The sequence below is a fragment of the Cyrtonyx montezumae genome, unplaced genomic scaffold (genome assembly GCF_038088225.1).
Source record: "Cyrtonyx montezumae isolate F1298 unplaced genomic scaffold, pur_monq_1.0 scaffold_8, whole genome shotgun sequence".
In the NCBI taxonomy this organism is placed as follows: domain Eukaryota; kingdom Metazoa; phylum Chordata; class Aves; order Galliformes; family Odontophoridae; genus Cyrtonyx; species Cyrtonyx montezumae.
In genome coordinates this window covers 26,376,366-26,393,951 of record NW_027072089.1, presented here as the reverse complement: position 1 = coordinate 26,393,951, position 17,586 = coordinate 26,376,366, and the positions used below count along the sequence as shown (strand labels likewise).

The 17,586-nt window shown below is 45.1% G+C and overlaps 1 protein-coding gene across 1 annotated transcript in view; it reads right to left on the bottom strand.

Annotated features, from left to right (window-relative positions):
• Window positions 1–6,575, bottom strand: part of PAG1 (phosphoprotein membrane anchor with glycosphingolipid microdomains 1) — a 97,049-nt gene extending 90,474 nt beyond the window's left edge. Inside the window, exon 1 of the mRNA XM_065752545.1 lies at window positions 6,495–6,575. The gene's annotated coding sequence lies outside the window, so the exon portion shown is untranslated. The remainder of the gene's footprint in view (window positions 1–6,494) is intronic.
• Window positions 6,576–17,586: the final 11,011 nt, after the last annotated feature.

The following is a 17,586-nucleotide window of genomic DNA, read 5'->3' as shown; positions in this document are numbered from 1 at the left end:
AACCCTTACTCCACTGAGAGACCATTCCTCACAAAGACTTGTACAACTGCAGTCAACTGTCTGAGCAAGGCTACTCAAAAACACTAAAATCTTAAAGATGAAGCCCAAATATAACAGTTGTATTGGTACTGCACATCAAATAGTTCTTAATTTGACATCCTACAGGACACTAGATGCAAACATTTCATTGATTTAGTAACTCATCATAAGCACTGCTCCTACAACAGGATGAAAACAAGTCTTAAATATAAGAGCTAAGTGGTTCCTTTAAAACACTGAAATGCCACATTCCTCCATAGGACAATAAAATGTTTCTCTGTTGTCATATATTTCATTTCCCCTGCTTAGGTGGGTGACCTTTTGAACAGAGCACTGGAGACTGACATACACCTTCATTAAAGCCATGCCTTGTCTTCCCCTGCGCATACAAGAACAATGAGTGTGGGAGGAATGAGGTGAGAAATCCAAGGAGTAATTAAGAGATTTTGTTTCAGGGAGTTATCAATTATTTATGAGTAAATTCCCAGATGAACACATCCAAAGGCGAACAGTTTTTAATACATTTCACTTCTGTACATATGGCAGAACGCAATCAGACACGAGCTAAATTGGATGCCTGACTATTTGTGGTGTCAAATGGTGAGCAGAATCGGGGCATCAGTACATCACTGTTAGTATTTAAAGTACAAGAGTCTGCTAGATGTAAAGCTTTCACAACATTCCTCTGACTCTCAAAGAAATTATCCTTTATATATTATCTCTTACTCATCAAGATTGCAGCAAAGGAAAAGCTCATACTGAAAATACTCTGTAATTACACTAAAATAGTTCTCTAAATAGTCTAATTTTCAAAATCTTGTATCAGCCACCTTTGACTTGAACTTTATTCCACAATGGAATTAAATGGACTAGAACTGTTATTATTAAGAAAACACCAAGCTGTGGTCTTTTTCTCCAAAACAGGGTTTATCTTTTTTGAAACAACACATTTTACAGTTCTCTGTTTGTCAACTGTCCTTTTTAAACAGAAGATCCAAAGACTCTTTGTGACATAGGAAGTACAAACACTACCCCCCCTCCCTGTGGTAGGAGGGCTGGAACTTAATGATCCCTGGGGCCTTTCCAACCCAAGCCATTCTGTGATTCTTCGACAAACAGCGGTCTTCCTCATGAAGCAAAGCTAGTACTACGGAACTAAATGGTTACATGCACTAAGAAAATGCTTTCCACAGCAAGTTGATGATCTATTTAACATGCTGTCATTGCAAACAGTCATCCTGGAAATCTAGAAATGAAAAACAAACTTGCTGTTACACCTTTGGGTTTGCAGAACTGCTCTTTCAACTCCTCTTTCCCGGACGTTCCAACCAACACAGTACTGACAGTGTCACCAAGATTGCTGCAGTCATCCTTCAGTGCATGCAGCAGATGTCATGACAGCCTCAGGGCCACCTTTTGCACTGAGTTCAAATGCTTCAAGAAACAAGGCTTCAGGCACAGCCAGATGTACCCTGCAGAACGAGCCTCCCCAGCATGTCAGCGTCATGCCACCTCATGCCACATGCAGCTGCCTCACAGGCAGCCCTGCACACACTGTGTGGAGAGGGCACATTCAAGTTATGCCAAGTGGAGACAGGGCTCTTGTGATGCAAGCTGGGTTCAAGCTGCGTGGCTGATGAGGGGGGAAGGCATGCAGGAACACTGCAGGCTCTTCAACCAAAGGGTCATCTGCAAGTTGCCTTCCAAGGGATGACTGTGGGAACAAGCTCATCAAAAAGACACTCTAGCAAAAAGCAAGCACTTTCTGCCTCTTCCATAGAAGAATTGCAGAAGAGCTAGGTCTCCATATGCTCTTCACCTCTCCTGTTTAGATCAGCACTCACCTCAGCACTTCCACAATTCCAGGAATAAAGTCCACTCTTGTCCTACCCTCAATAGACTAAATTTGTCCACTACCAAAAGAAAACCACTTAGAAATCCATTTGAAGTTTGTTTGCAGTAGTTTAGAGTGTTTGTTATGTATTCGGATGAAAGGAGCACATTAAGTACATCTATATTTACTTCAATACAGCATGGCTCTTGAAGTTTGATGAAAAGATTTACTCTGCCCAAGCTGGTTTATCAACATAAGCTATGTTCTCAAAGGTTCATCTTCATCATGTTTACATGAAAGCAGACAGAATTTTTCAAGGGTTATATCACATTCTGAGAACTGGAAAAGGACAAAAGAAAGTTTCATGAGAACTGAAACGTCAATGAACAGCATAGGAACAGTTCCTACCATTTCCAGTTATTTATGGTGGGTGAAAAAAATAATTTCCCAAATGGAGTAATTCCTCCACACTCTGCAGATTTGCCAGCAGCCAGAAGCTTAAGTGGATCATCAACCACTATGCACCTAGCTTAGATAATGGTGACTTGCATTCTTACACTGGAACATCGAAAGGTAGAAGTTAATTACATGTGAAACACAAGACTTTAAGGAAATATAGCTTCCCAAGTATCTAAAAAACAACACTTAAAAGGCCTTTTCTTAAATAAGAACAGTTAAAGGTTTTTCACACTGAAGAAGAGCTCCTGGTTACTGTTAGTGAAGCATTCGGAAGCACAATCAATGCATTACCAACCAAACTCAGCTGTCTAAGTCCTGGTTATCACCAACAGGACCCCAGACGTGACTCTGTGCTTTAATATAGAAATTTTATCCCTGAGTTATGTAAATATTTAAATGACATTTATGGACAGTATCGTTCCTCACAAGTTTATATTTTCCCACGGAAGACTTCCATACCAATTAACAATGCTGATCTTTATCCTCCACACTGACTGTTCATTCATCCTTTCTAAAATGAACACTGCTTACATATGACCCAAGAGGGCTGTAACAAGGCAGTATTTATCTGCCCTAACAATCTACCATCGCTGTTTTAATTAAACCTTAGTTGTACCACACTCACAGAATGAGAAACGCCTCTTGCCACTCATTTTCACCTGGCTGTCTGGTGCTCTGCTGCAAGAAATACCATGAGAACTGCTCCCCAACCCCACATACCCAGCTGCCCCTAAGCTGTGGCACTGAATTGGGCCATAGGAAACTGTGTCCCTTCCCAGAGAGGGGTATACTTCTTGTCAAATTTGACAGATGCTCTTGGCTCAGGCACCACAGTTTGCTTGAATAACTGGAGACAGTGTTGTAAAATAAATAAGTGATTTCCCACTAAAGAAAAGCACAGTCAAACTGCATGGGGGTTTGCAGCACATGCTCTCAAATATGTCACTGAGCACCTGGGAGTTCCTGCTGACCACGGTCCACAAGCAGCTTGTACAACACAGCACTGCCTGCCCAGCACACAGGGTTCTGGGAGGCCCAGGACATGTCATGTGTTCATGGGAGACCTGCAGAGAGGCCCTGGCATGGCAAAGCAATTCAGTGACAGACACTACTTGGATGGAGATGGGCAATAGTAACAGGATATCTGCAGTAACTTTGCACCAGAGCCTTCAGGCTGCAGCTACTTCATCCATGCACTTCTACAGGGCCTCCACAAGTCCTCGTGAGCAGTGTGGTTTCCAAGCCTAGAGCTTACTGCCAGCAGCACTACGCAAAGGAGTACGCAGTAATGTAAGCAGTAGCTGGCTGCAGTGCTCACTGAAAGTACTGGAGAAACAAAAACTCCTTGCAGCCTCATCTCAAGCACTGGGCACAGGTTTGGGTACCACAACGTAAGACACAGAGCACCCAAAAGAGGGCTATAAAGGTGCAGAAGGGTCTGCAGGGCAAGGTGCATGAGGAGCAGCTGAGGTCACTGGGTATGCTCAGCACAGAGGAGCGGAGGAGCAGCACTGACAGGACCCGAGGGAACAGCATGGAGCTGTGTCAGGGGAGGGGAGGTGGGGGCAAGGGACAGGGTCTGCACCACAGGGCGTTGGGCATGGAACAGGCTCTCAGATTTAGGGTATGATTTTTGGGTGGTGCTGTGTGGAGTTGGGAATTGGACTCAGTGACCCTTGTGGGTCCCTTCAAGCTCAAGATATTCTACAACTCTATGAGATAAACGTTTAGCAACCAGTTGTCGTGCCTGACGATGAAGCTGCCCTGAACTTCCTCCCTGACCACAGCAGGTGTCTGTGGCAACACTATACATATAAAGACTGCAACTGAAGGCACCAAGACAGCCCCCACGTGCTCACGAAGAGGACAAGCAGCAAACAGCCACAGGCTTTTGAGCAACCTCATTCAGTAGGGCCACAGCCATTCATCCCACAAACATTCCCACTTGCAAGGGGAGCCTCAGGTTGGTGACCCACAGACCAGTGAGAGCTCCTGACCACAGTGGGGCTCAGGCACGTTGAGCACAAGATCAGTACTGCACACCCTGGTAATAAAATCTGTGGGATTCTCAACACCTGGAAGCAGAAGCATCACTGCAGGAGCCTGGATAATGCTGTTTGAATGATTTATGGTTTCAATTAAATGTTAAACAATGTATTTGAGTCTACTTGGTCTATTAATCTTATCCTTGCATTGCATTTTGCTGTTACAAATGACAGTGTTGGAACTACTTTGAAAAAACCCTTCCATTTTCCAATCCCTTTCCTACTGGAAGGAGGAGGCTGTGTCCTGTTCCAGCCACTGAGCTCTCCAGCTCTTCACCAGCACCATCAACGAGCTGACAAACAGATTTAACTCCATTGTTTGCCAATGAAGTCAGCCTCGGGAAAAAGCCTTCATTATCAAAATGCCACTGCACAGCCAGCAAAGAAAACTCAAAAGTGTTTTCCTGTGGATTCCTCAGCGTAGTGCTTCTTAAAAAATAAATTAGCTTGAGACTATTGAGCATTTCTTATTTAGGACCTGAAATCCAGTTGCCACTTTCTGATCAACAGAACTTAAATAGTAGGGTAAATAAAGAGAGTACTTCTCTAGTAGCAGTCATGTGCATACAATGCACATGCCTTTAGGCACATTCAAGAGCCTGGCAATGAGGGTTTTGAGGAGCACTGTCTCAAAATGTAAAAGATAACCTTTTTCGTTCGTCATTAAGTGACATTTCACAAAAGGAACTCAGTAAGAGACAGGTGGAGGGCCACAATCTTTGCTCTCCATGCTGCCTTCAGACCAGTTTCTCTTTCAGAAGTTGCAGATCCTCATTGCTGACCTGAATATTGATTTTATGTTAATAAAACGCTGTGTTGAAATACTGGCTAAAGATAAAAGCTGCTTTTGTATTTCTGGCCTGCAAAACGCTGCACATATTGTGCTCACTATTGTTTTTCAACAGGAGCAAAAGACTCACCCCTCACACAAGATGCTCTACAGGCTGCGGAATTTGGCCCTTGTTAAAGAAGCTCACAACTGAATGAATCCCTTTTCCAGTAGAAGGAAGTGCTTTTGCTGCGATGTAGCTGCACATCTAACATACAGGGATATTTACCAGGATACAGCTTTTAAGATTTAGAATAAGAAACACAGGAATTTGAAATTTCTGCTTCTGTACCGTCTAAGGCAAATAGGCACGACAACAAAGTACTTCCAAATACAAGCCTGACACCTTCAGCAGCGCTTCTGCGCTGTCTCTGAACAAACACAGCTCCAATCACGACTTACCTACAACAGAGGCAGATTCCAAGAGGACCAAGGAAGACTTGCTGCTGGTTTAACACGGCACACATTTTTTTTTTAATTATTTTTTCGAGGCTTAATATATTAAAATAAAAACTCCGGATAAAAGTTAATCGAGCCTGTCTGCTAGGAAGGGGAGAAAGATTTTTCTGCCCGAATGCTATCTCTGCTCATTCTCTCTCACGCTCCTTTTCTGCATTTGGTGCTTAACGGCTCGGTATTATCAAAGCCTGTTCCTTTTACAAATGTAATCAACTCAAGCACTCAGCACCACAGATGATATATCACTCTGCTTAAAACCAAATCTCTAAGGGACAGATTAGAAAGAAAGGTTAAAGAGCTCCACCGTGCAGAGCACTGCAGCCCGGACACCTATAAATCACTGCGTTTGTTTATTTAGATAATCGGGTCCATTAGCGCGTGTAACGCTGCCCAACTTTCCGCCAGGCTCGTCTCCGTTAGGGGCAGCGGGGTAAAGATGCTCCGAGCGGCAGCCAGGGCGATCCGCTCGGACCCGCTGCCTCTCGCAGCGCTCTGAACGGCTGCCCTCCCCTGCCGACCTCCTCCCCTCCAAGAGTTCCCAAGACGAGGAGCAGATGCCACCGCGCAACAAACTACACTCTGTCACCACGTAACGGGATGCGAATGGAAGCGCAGCTCGGGGCCGGCAGCAGCAGCAGCCCCAGCCCGCCGAGCCGCAGCGCAACGCAGCCCGCACCGCTCCTCCCGCAACCCGCGCTGCACCGCACCTGCGGCCGCCGCCGGACCGACCCCGGCACCAAACGGCCGTGCCGAGCCCGGCGGCCACACACACACACACACACGCGCACCCAGGCAAACGCGGCAACTTCGCGCACCGCCCCCAACTCACCGGCAGGCGCCGGCCCCGCGGCGGGGCGCGCCCCGGCTGCCGCCTCCCTCCGATCGCTGCCCGCCGAGCGCAGCCCGCAGGGGCCGGGCAGCGGCGAGGGAGGAGCGGCAGCAAGTTGCGGCGCTCTGCTCTCCCCTCCCTCCTCCTTCTCTCCTCCTCCTTCGCCCGGGGGAGGCGGGGGAGAAACGGCGAGCGCGGTCCGCGGAGAGTGCGCATGTCCCCGGGCCCCTGCGCGCCGCGCACCGCAGCGCTGCTCTGCGGAGGCTGCGCAGGGCTCGGCCGCCTGCGGGGCTCGGGGGAGCGGGCACGGCATCCCCGCGCTGTGCGGCCATCCCCGGGCTGCCCCGCGGCTCCGCGCTGCTCCAAGGCCGGCCTGGAAAAGGATAAAAGGGACCTCCGGATCGTTACGGGTGGCTTTTTGATGTAACGAGGTCTATAGGTGGAAGGGATAACCGCCTTCTCTGTCACGCGGAGAAGAACGAGGAGTTTGAGTGAAAGGCACAGTAACAGCGAAGGCAGGAAAAGCCTTGCAAAGGCAAATGCCTAACTTAGATCGCTGGAGAATTTTTAGGGCACAGTTGTATGTTTTCACTCACATGGAAGGACCGAGCGGAACACTCAGTCAGGTTCATACTCAAACCCCATGTTCTGTTTTGTAGTAACATGTATGTCACGTCTGCAGCTTGCTCCAGGTCTGATCCTGAGTCTGCATTTGATGCTTACCTATGCAGGAAGGCAGTTTCTAGTTGGTTGTTCTTGGTTTGCTTTTTAGAAGTAATTAAAATGATACCAATACAGCAGCTCCATCAGCATTTTCATCATCACCTGATCTTTGGCAAGGTTACATCTCAGTGTATTGTCTCCATGTACATCCATGCAATGAGTCCTCAGGGCTTATCCTTTCTTGACATCATTTCACAGTGTTACCAGCTGGTGGGTTCCTTGCTGATTTGCTTGCTTATTTTTCCTAAGCCTGCTTCAAGCTTTTGCCCAACAACTCCTGCCCACACAAGGCAGAGCCCAGCCCACCTCAGTTCGTCCACATGTCCCCTTCCACAAAGTATGTGTTATTCTATCTGTAATCTTTCACCTCTCATAATAAAAGGCTGGCGGTATTATTTACCGCCATTATATATGTAGTACCCTCGTGGTATTTTTTCTCCTCTGTTCCTCATATGCCACTGTAGGACCAAGGCATTGTAGCTGACCTCATGGTTGTTTTCTCTGACTTTGTTGTCTGGTTTCCTTTGCCTGACATTCTCGAGTTCCCATCCAACCCAGTGGTAACAAGCACATTTTATGAAACCCCTTGCTTCTGCACCCAAATCCCACATGGCGACTTCGATGTGAGACCAACTGTAAGTATGACCTTAATTCTTTCCCACCTAGTTGTGCTGCTCTCTTGTCATTGCAGTCAGTGAAGATTTGCACGTGTGGGATCGACTGAGTGCTTTTGTTCTGCCTCTGTCCTCCCACATTCCAGCTCTGCCCAAGAATCTCTGACGTTCCTTCAAGTCCTGGAAGGTCATCGTGGCCATTTGGTGCCTTATTAAGGTTTTCAGTTTAGAGTGTGAAACTGTGTTGTGGTTTAATTGTGTAGAAAAACAATAGCATGTAGGTTCAAAAAGACTGGAGCCAGTGTTCTAGCTGCTTCCTCCTTCAGCAGTTTTTCTCAAGCCTTCACAGAGAATACACAAAGCATGCCAGCATGCTGAGGCCAGTAGGAACTTTACAGCGCTCTTCACCTGATGTGGAAGCTCCCAATCCTCTAGCTACTTCTTTCACTTAGATTCAATTAATCCAGAAACCCTCCTGATAAATAAAACCTCTATACCCACTGTTAGACAAGGGTCACTGCATAGACTATGAAAAGAGGTATTACCACAATAATTTATATTTGCATCTTAATGTATAATTCTGTTCAAATGTAAGCAAAACCAAACACAGTTCCAAAGGAGAATAGGATAGGGTAGGACAAAATAGGATGAGATAGGTGGGGTAGAGTCGTAGAATCATTAAGGCTGGAAAAAAAAATACCACCTAGACCAACTGTCAACCCATTGCCACCATGACCACTAACCATGTCCCCAAACCATGTGTAGGATAGGATAGTATAGAATCATAGAATCGAATCATAGATTCCTTAGAGTTGGAAGAGCCTTTCAAAGGCCATCTAGTCCAACTCCCCTCCGGTGAACTTGGATGCCACAGCTAGATCAGGTTGCCCAAGGCCTGATTTAGTCTCACCTTGAAAGTCTCCAGGGATGGGGCATCCACCACATCTCTGGGCAGTCTGTTCCAATGCCTCACCACCCTCACTGTAAAAGACCTTTTCCTTATGTTGAACTTATACCTACCCTCTTTAAGCTTGAAATAATTTCCCCTTGTTCAGTGACAACAGACCGTGCTAAAGAGTCTGCGATAGGATTGGGATGAGATGGGATGGGATGGGATGGGATGGGATGGGATGGGATGGGATGGGATGGGATGGGATGGGATGGGATGGGATGGGATGGGATGGGGTAGGGTGGGGTGGGGTGGGGTGGGGTGGGGTGGGGCGGGGCTTCTTCCTTTTTTCACTCCCACCTCCTCTCTCCCCTTTGTCCTCCAGCCACAAATGCCATTTGATTTAATTTATCTTTCCCTGTATTTAGGAATAAAAGAGTTCATATGTTTTCCTTTAAAGCAAAAATAAAGGAAATTGGGGTTTGCTCATTAACTATCCAGTATTTGCAGCCGTATTCAGCACATCAGCAAAAGGACAGGAGAGGTGCAAAGAGTGAAGGAGAGGAGAGGTCCAGTGGTCTCTTGACAGATGGAAAAGACCAAGAGTCACAGCAGTATGCACGTGTTCCCATGTGTGTAAATGCAGTGGAGGACCCACACAGGCAAGAGGAAACGATGAAGTCCTTCAAAATGGCTAGCAAAAATCAAGCACTCTGAGGCACGACTGATTCTGCACTGTGCAAGAGTGAAACTATTCCTCCTTGTCATTTCTGTGACAGGCGCTCCCAAAGGCCCCGATCGCTGTTAGAGCTCCATTATGTGAGGCACTGCGCTGGTGCATAAGTGATGTGGTCCCTGCTACAAGGGCCTTATAGTTTAGCATGAGCCAAAATGCAACAAAAGAATGTAAAATATAGCGTAAGGGAGCAGGAGAGGAAGAGCTGCTGAAAGCCTTCATTGTAATCTGCTTTACACAACTTCACAGTTACAATCACATGTGAATAATATATGAATAATGTTACACACACCTCAGCCACTTCTATTGTTTTGGGTTTTTTTTCCCATTGAAGAAGCAGGAAAAATAGAGTCCCCAGTTTAACCTTCAGCCCGAAGGCTGTTGTTGGTAGCAGTTAGTCATGCTGGTTTATCCCAATAAGCAAAGGTAGAAGAGCTGATGGAAGCCACAGCCTTTGTCTGGTGTCCACTTTTGGACATTCTGGGAGAGTAGCAGTAACATGCATCTTGACACATGCTACTTCCACCTCATACACTGGAGAAACCCGTTTGACCCATTGTTCAGCCCCCTGCTGCCCCACATTGTTCCTATGCAAGTGAGCTGGAGGTCACTTACAAAGAAGTAAGAAGTTATTTTTCAGCTGGATCCATTCCTGGTCCAGATCAAGGTGAAAGCTTGCCAACATCTGTGCTGATGGGGCTGGCAGAAAGGTAGCAGGTCTTGTGAGGCAGCCACAAGCATTACATACACTGTCTAGGTGCGTAGTCATGGCCTCAGCTGCACTGGAGGAAAGCAAGTGCTTTTACTGAACTGCTTTTTGGATGCTTACAGTTGATTGAGGTGTTCAGACACTGTAAGCTTCAGATTCATGAGATGGTGTGCAATAAGCTATCAAGGCTTAGTGCACCAGAACAAGGAAGCCTTGTTCCCAGCCATCAATTCTATCATTTCCATCATTTCAGCTCTGATGTCAGTGAATCAAAGTTCCTTCATTTAATGCTGGTTACTAACCAAGCAGAAACATGACCTAGGAAGAAAGAGGTGCCAAGATTTCTGCTGGGTCAGTGAGTTGAACCTGCCCATGACCAAGCTCCAGAGCCACCACAAGTGAGGAGGTAGGGCCGATGGCTGTATGAGGTCTAAGTTACAGGAGAAGGAAAAGGACGGGAAGGAACAAAATTTCCCCCTTATGGCAAGAGCAAGCCATCAAATATATTTAGGTGCTCACTGATGCAGCATTAGGGGCCGATTTATATGTTAACCCAACTCTGCACAAGCTCTGCTGGTGCAAGAAGCTCTCCAGGTGGCTGCAGTGGCTCATTTCCTATTTTATGTAATATATAGTGTGGTCCTAATTCCACATCTTTTATTCATGCAGAAATACTCGTTAAAGAAGTTTTAATAAGTAATTGGGGAAAACTCTGAGTTCTCAGCCTGCGGGGTTCTACGGTTTGGGGAAACTGAAATGTCTTTTGAAGAAACATTGAGCTATTCCTCTAATTATCATTTGTGTGCAGTATAGGCAAACCTCTTATAACAAGCATGCAACATTAAACTCCACCAGTGTAAATTTCCTGTGGGTGACTAATGGCAGAGAAGCACTGTGGGTGAAAGTGAGGCTTCTAGTGTCCCTTAGCCACGTCACTCAGTGTGACTGTGGGCACACTGTGCTCTGAGGATCATCCTCCAGCCTCTCTTACACTGACAAAAAGAAACGCTGAATGGACTGATGTGTGTTTCCTTCTTCACCTCTATCCTGCCTCATGTACAGCCTCTCATCCACCCACTCTTATCTACTGGCCTGCCCACAGAGATAACAATCACCCCTCTCTATCTGCGTTGTTCACTTGATTTTTCAATGGTCTGAGCAGTTGTAATTCAGTAAGGACTTAGAGAACGGACCTGAGGATACCATCACCTCTGGAAATCAAACCACTATGGGTAGGTAGGCAAGGGGCTTTAAAGGGCTTTATGGGTATGTGTGGGGGCTGGTACGAAAGCATTGTTTCCATTCAAGGAGCACGTCAGTAAGAAACTGCCACTGGCAAGAAGACATTAAATAATCTAATAGAAGTTTCTTACAGGCCAAGAATCCCTGTGAAAGCCTGGGTGACTATGTGCTGCATCTCTGAAATCAATGACAGATCACATTATGGCTGAGGTGCGTAAAATAGTTCTGTCAAAGGAATGGCCCCTGGCATGGCCGCTTTGTCTGAGACAGTCACTGTTAGCTCTGCACCCTGCTTAATGCTCAGTCCTGTGGGCAAGTGAGCTATTTTCTGACAAAAGCGTTGGGCCAAGGTTTTCTCCAAATGAGAGGAATTTATTTAAGTGACAAAGTAATTCTTCATGATGCCAGCACCAGGGAAGCCCACTTCCACACATAGTTTGCTTTATTCAGTGGTTACACAAGGAAGAGAATAAAGTAGCTGCTGTCTGCCAAGTAGACCCAGAGATCAGACTTAGCAAATGAGTTCATGTGCTCTGAAAGCCTGGCTGTGAATTCAAATGCTTTGGGTGCTTCAGTGACCTGACTCCACCACAACTACTCTACAGGAGCAAGGCCCATAATGCATATGCACTGTGGTTTTCCACAAACTGGTTTCCACCCAGGAATCCTATTGCCGTGGGACATCAGAGTTTCAGGCTCATCAATTCTGGTGACACAATCCAGCAGTTTATTTTTAGAGGGAATGAGCAGGTGTCTGTGGCAGCACTTCAGCTGACAGAGCTTCAGTAGTGCTGTGCAGGAGTAATCGGTTGTTCTGTCTGTCTTGATTCAGTACTGAGAAATATTGTTATTTTTATGGGTTTATTTATTTTCAGCAGTGGAGATCACATGAATGGGACAAAAGAAAACATTTTCTCCCTTAAACTAACTTTTGTGTGTCAGTCTTTCAGTATGCTGATAGAAAGTGGAGAGGTTGTACTAATGATGCAGCTCCAACACTGATTGCAGGAGATGATTGGGAAAGAATAAAAACAATAAATTAAAACTAGTGGCTGTGACTGATTGAGAAAATGTTTTGGTTTAAAAAAATCACATCAATCCTGCTTTTTTTGTTGTTATTTTTGTTTTTTTTTTCCCCACAAGTATTAGTAATCTATATATGAACTATGCAGTCCGAAAAGTTGCTATTAAAAATAGTACACACATACACAGTTCCTAACTATTTTTTTTATTTTTATTTTTTTGCACGGCTACCTTAAATAAAATCATGCAGGCTGCTCTGATGCAATTCTCCAACAATATTTTATAAACTGCCGTTCAAACATCAGAGTGTTTGTTGATGAGGAGAAACAGTAGAGCAAGTGAGTTTGGTGAACCCCCCTCTGAATCTAATTACCAGGATGGCAGGCTGACTTCTAATGGCAGTGACAAGCATCATGCTTGGATCTACAAATTGCTTTGTGTGTCTGAGCTCCCTCTCTTTGTAATGAAATGTGATAATTTCACCATTTCAGTTTGCTGTGGCAAAGTCCTAGACGTGTTGTTGATGAGACAAGGAGCGATTTCTCACTGTTCAATACAAAGTTGTGCTGCATCGTGTGTGAAGAAGCTGAAGTAGTATTTGAAAACACACAAAAAAAAAACATGTCAGAAAATCCAAGCCATTGCCATGGCGGAGCACGTTATGAATGTCTGGCCAGGACATGGAGAGAGCATTTGGAAGCAAATCAAAACCTGCCTGAGGAACTGAATAAAAAACATTTACTGAATTCGCTGATGCACATTTCAATTAATAGCCCACCTGCCGAGTGTAACGAACCTGAACACACCGTGGCCATTAATGCTCAAAAGTAGCTTTTTGCCAAAAAGAAAAAAGGAAAGGAACAAATGAAAGAAAAATTACTGCAAGCAAAATCAGTATACCATGGGCACTTTGTTGCACGTTGAGGTAAGTGGTTGATTCCTGGGAAGGCTGGAAGCATTTCTTCGGCTTTGGGCTGTGGGTGGTTAATTATTGCCCACAAAACAGAGGGAAAATAGAGGGAACAGGAAAGCTGCAGTTTAGGAAGCACTAAAGCCGTGATCCAGGGAAATGGCTGTGGTGATGATGGAGGTGAATTACATGTGTCAAGGTGCAAATTCTCCTGCTTTAGAGACAGCACATAGCACATGAGGCACCTCAGCCACTGCTAGTGCCAGGAGCTCCAGGGCTGACCTCCTGCTAAGTGGGCTCATGTCCTGGGTGTGGCTCTCCAGTGCAGTGGGGCTCAGGCCCAGAAAATGCTCAGTTTGAATGACAAGTGCTCCACCTTATGAATTCTTTTCACAGCTTGCAGCGCTGGGGAAGAGGTTTGAAGGATTAGAGCCTAAAGCAGTTGACCTTTCTAACCTTCTTCACCAGGAAGCTGGAGGTCAGCTGAAAGGATCAGAATGAAACAGTCCGTGAGAGGTCACAGGGATGCAGCGGCTGTGAGGAGCAGTCTGTGGTCCCTGTGTGCCCTCATCCCCATGTATGGTTGTGGCACTTGATGGCCAGCTCCCCTGCGCTCCTCTCTTCTATCTCTGTAACACTTTCCATTTCAGAATTCTGCATATGGCACTGGAGTTGTCACGCTGTCAGGAGGGAGGCCTGGAAGACCTGAAAGAAATGTAATAAATGTGTTTTAGACCTCGAGAATGATTTATATGGCTCCAAGTATCTGCCCTCTCTGTTGGTATCTTACAAGTAAGGAAAAATGATTCTACAATAACCTCGCAGTTCAGTTTTAATACAGCCATCATAATTAATTAAAATGACAGAAATTAATTTTGAGCTAAATGAGTACTCCTGGTGCCCCAAGACAGGGACGTGTTTAAAAGGAGGGGCAAACAAAATCCATTAAACAGAGAAAAATTGCAGGCAGAATAAAATTAAAGAAACTCATTATTTGAAATGCAAAAACGTAATATGTGTTTTGAAATAAGTTCCATGAAAGATTTTTCCGCTTTCTTTTCCCACGTTTTCAAATCCTAGAGAAGGAAACATGCCTTGGGCAAACTCAGGAAATATTTCCTTTTTGATAGAAAGGTCTCTCTGTTTCAAAGGATATCTGCTGGGTTATATAGACGAATCTATTTCGAATTCAGAGAGAGTAATGCTTTTGATTTAGCACAGTGTTAATGTTAGGAAAGATACTTAATCCTCAATTTTCTGAACTCTTTAAACTCCTGGCAGCCACTACCCTGTGTCACTATGCCACGTTCACTCACTGAAGTGTCTGCTACTTTCTTTTGTTGTAACAAGACAAACATGAAAGGAAATAAGTCGAATGAATGTCTTGGTTGGAAGTACTAGTTCACTTCCAAGGAACCTGTTAGAAGGTCAGCTGTACCACTGGGACACAAAATGCTCATATCCTGGGATGCTAATACTTTTTAGAAATTACCATATTCTTTGATGTCCAGATTTTACAATCTTTAGGCTGCTCAGTAGCCTGCCTTTGCAACCTTGCTGTGAGTTGTGTCCTGTGGTAGCTCTGTGGTATGGTAGGTGGATAAGAACTGGATTCCCCGCTTCTAACCTACATGGTAGGGCAGCAGAGAGAATATTCTGATCAGGGGTTTGGGTTGGCACCTGCTAGGGGTGTCCCTCTGCCTGGCACCACTGCTCTTCCAGCAGATAATTTCTCCAGCCTGGATGGGACCTGGGCATGGGGGTCCTCTGAGACAGAAGTCCTTAATGACCTCAGGTGGTTCCAACCATGGCAATGAGGACACAGAGATGGAGGCTTTCCTTCCACCAGCAGCTGGAAAGCCTGTCCAGCAGCCCCTGTTCACAGCAGTGCAGAACCACTCAGCTCCCACAGTCAGCGCTCTGCTGTTGTGATCACTTGTTGACCTATGATATCATTTATATCAATTTTCCTCCAGCGTTGTTTGTAGAAATACAAATGATGACTTTAAATATTTCTTTTCAGTGCTGTGAACTGGTGACAAATCTGAAAGAGCTGAGGAAGAAATAGTATGCGTATCCTTCAGGCTAAGGGTGGCATAAATTTGCTGACTCTGTCCTTTTTTCCTTCACTTGTTCCTTTTTCTTGCCTTCCCCACTGGCTATACAGAGTAACCCTACCACAGAGATACCAGTGTAATTACTGGCAAGACAAATCAATGTGGATTTTCAGCTGCCTGGGAGTCATATACATGCCCTCTTTTGTAGGGCAGCCCTTGTATGGCCAGGGCTGGAAAGCAGAAACATGCTCTCTAATAACCTCACTGGAGCCTCCAAAGGACTAAGGGGTGCAGTGGCTCAATTTACCATTGTAGTGCTGGTGTTACAGCAGTTTCCACATCTACCAGAGCTCCTGATGTAGAACAGTATACTTTGGGAGTTTGTAACGTCGCTGCAGAAAATGTTGCTCCACTTTCCGTTCAGGCCAGTACTGTCAAATCAGAAGCAAATCCCTAAAGAACTTAAGATAATAATCTAGTAGGTTTATGAGAAGTCTTCCTTGTGTTTGGGAGGGTGATTAAGGATTTGCTGCCCATAAGCTCATGCTTTTCTGTCTGGTGGCACCAGATGTGGCCCTTTGTCTTTCTTTCTGGATGCAAATGCCATGTGTAAAGAGCCTGCCATGCTGGGCAGCTTTCACTTTCCCCATGCCCAGCTCCAGGAATATGAGTGCCAACAGCAGCAAAAAAGAGAGGGACATGTCAGTCCCAGGCTGAGCACCACTCCTACATGGCTGTCATGTGGGAGCAGTGCAAGCCGTGCATGGGGACTATGGAGAGAGCTGGTGCTATCTCAACCTCAAGAAGCATTGTGTTCAAATGAGAGAGATGGTGCTGTGTAGCTGTGTAAACATAAGCCAGCTTTCAGTAAAGCTACTCTTTTGTACAAAAGAAAAATGATGAAAAAAATTTCACAGAATCTACTGGCAACTTGCACATAAAAAAAAAAAAGAGAAAAGCAGAAGAGCAAAGGCATCAGAGATGATAAGATCTCTAGGGACACGATCTGCCCTTGGAGACAAATTCCTGACAGGCATTTTAGTAAGGGCCTTCAATGCCAGCTGCTGTTTGTATGTTCACGTTACAGAAACTAGAATTGTTTTCCCGGCGGTGAGATTCAGTTGTGTGACTTACCTTTGTACTATTTGCAGTTTCAGGAAGATGCTCTATTCCAGCGAAACATTACTATTTTATGGCACTGAAATGCCAGAAGGATTTGGAGTGACTTTCACCAAGCCACCTGAAAAGTAGGTCAGTGGTGATACATTTTAGAGAGAACTGCAGCGCTACAACAGGAGCTGAGTTAATCCTGATGTATATGATGAATGTACCCCTAACCCCCTAGCCTCGCTGCAGGGGACTGTCTGAATGTACATATATCTTCACTAATCTTTCTGCAGCTGCTGATTTCAAAAGGGGGAGATCTTCTGACATTTTCATTAAATACCATGGGGCAAAATTGGTTGACTTTGTTTGTTCCAACAGCGGCATCTAAATCCAGATTTAACCTGTAAACTCTAAGGATGAAAGATCGAGATTTCATGGAAGCACAATAATACATTATAAAACTTAGCCTGAATTAATTTGGTTCTCGAATTCCTCCTTAGAAAGTAAGTCCACACTTGGCTTTTTTCGCATACAAGACAGACCTCTCAGTGATGGATTGGCGAGTAATGTGTGTGGGTTTAGGTCTGTGCAGCTGCGTAGACGCCCTGCAGGACAGCCCTGGCGTATTCCAACTAGCTGCATTTCCCCAGAACAGCTCCTCCCTGCTGTATTTCATTTCAGCCTTGGCTTGTTGCTTTTAAATAGCTATTTTTAAAATTCCGAAATCTCTTTTTAGGCTGTCATGCAGAAAACATAGGCAGCAGACAGAGGGATGCGTGGGGAAAAGGAGGAAAGGAGGTAAAGCAAATCTGAAGTATGTCAGAACAAGTTTAAACATCACTTTTCAAAACAATATTGAAACCCTTCTGTACAGAGCAGGCACCGGAGAACAGAACAGAGATAACTGTGCTAACTAAACTTAAAATATTGCATGAAAAAGCTCTCAGAATAATTGCACTGAATTATAAACCCTCGGACTAATGTGATAAAAGAAGACTCGCTGTCTGACAGTAACAAAAAATAAGATTCCATGTGACTATAGCTTGCCTAACCGGGGGCTGATGGGGAGATCAGGGATTGTG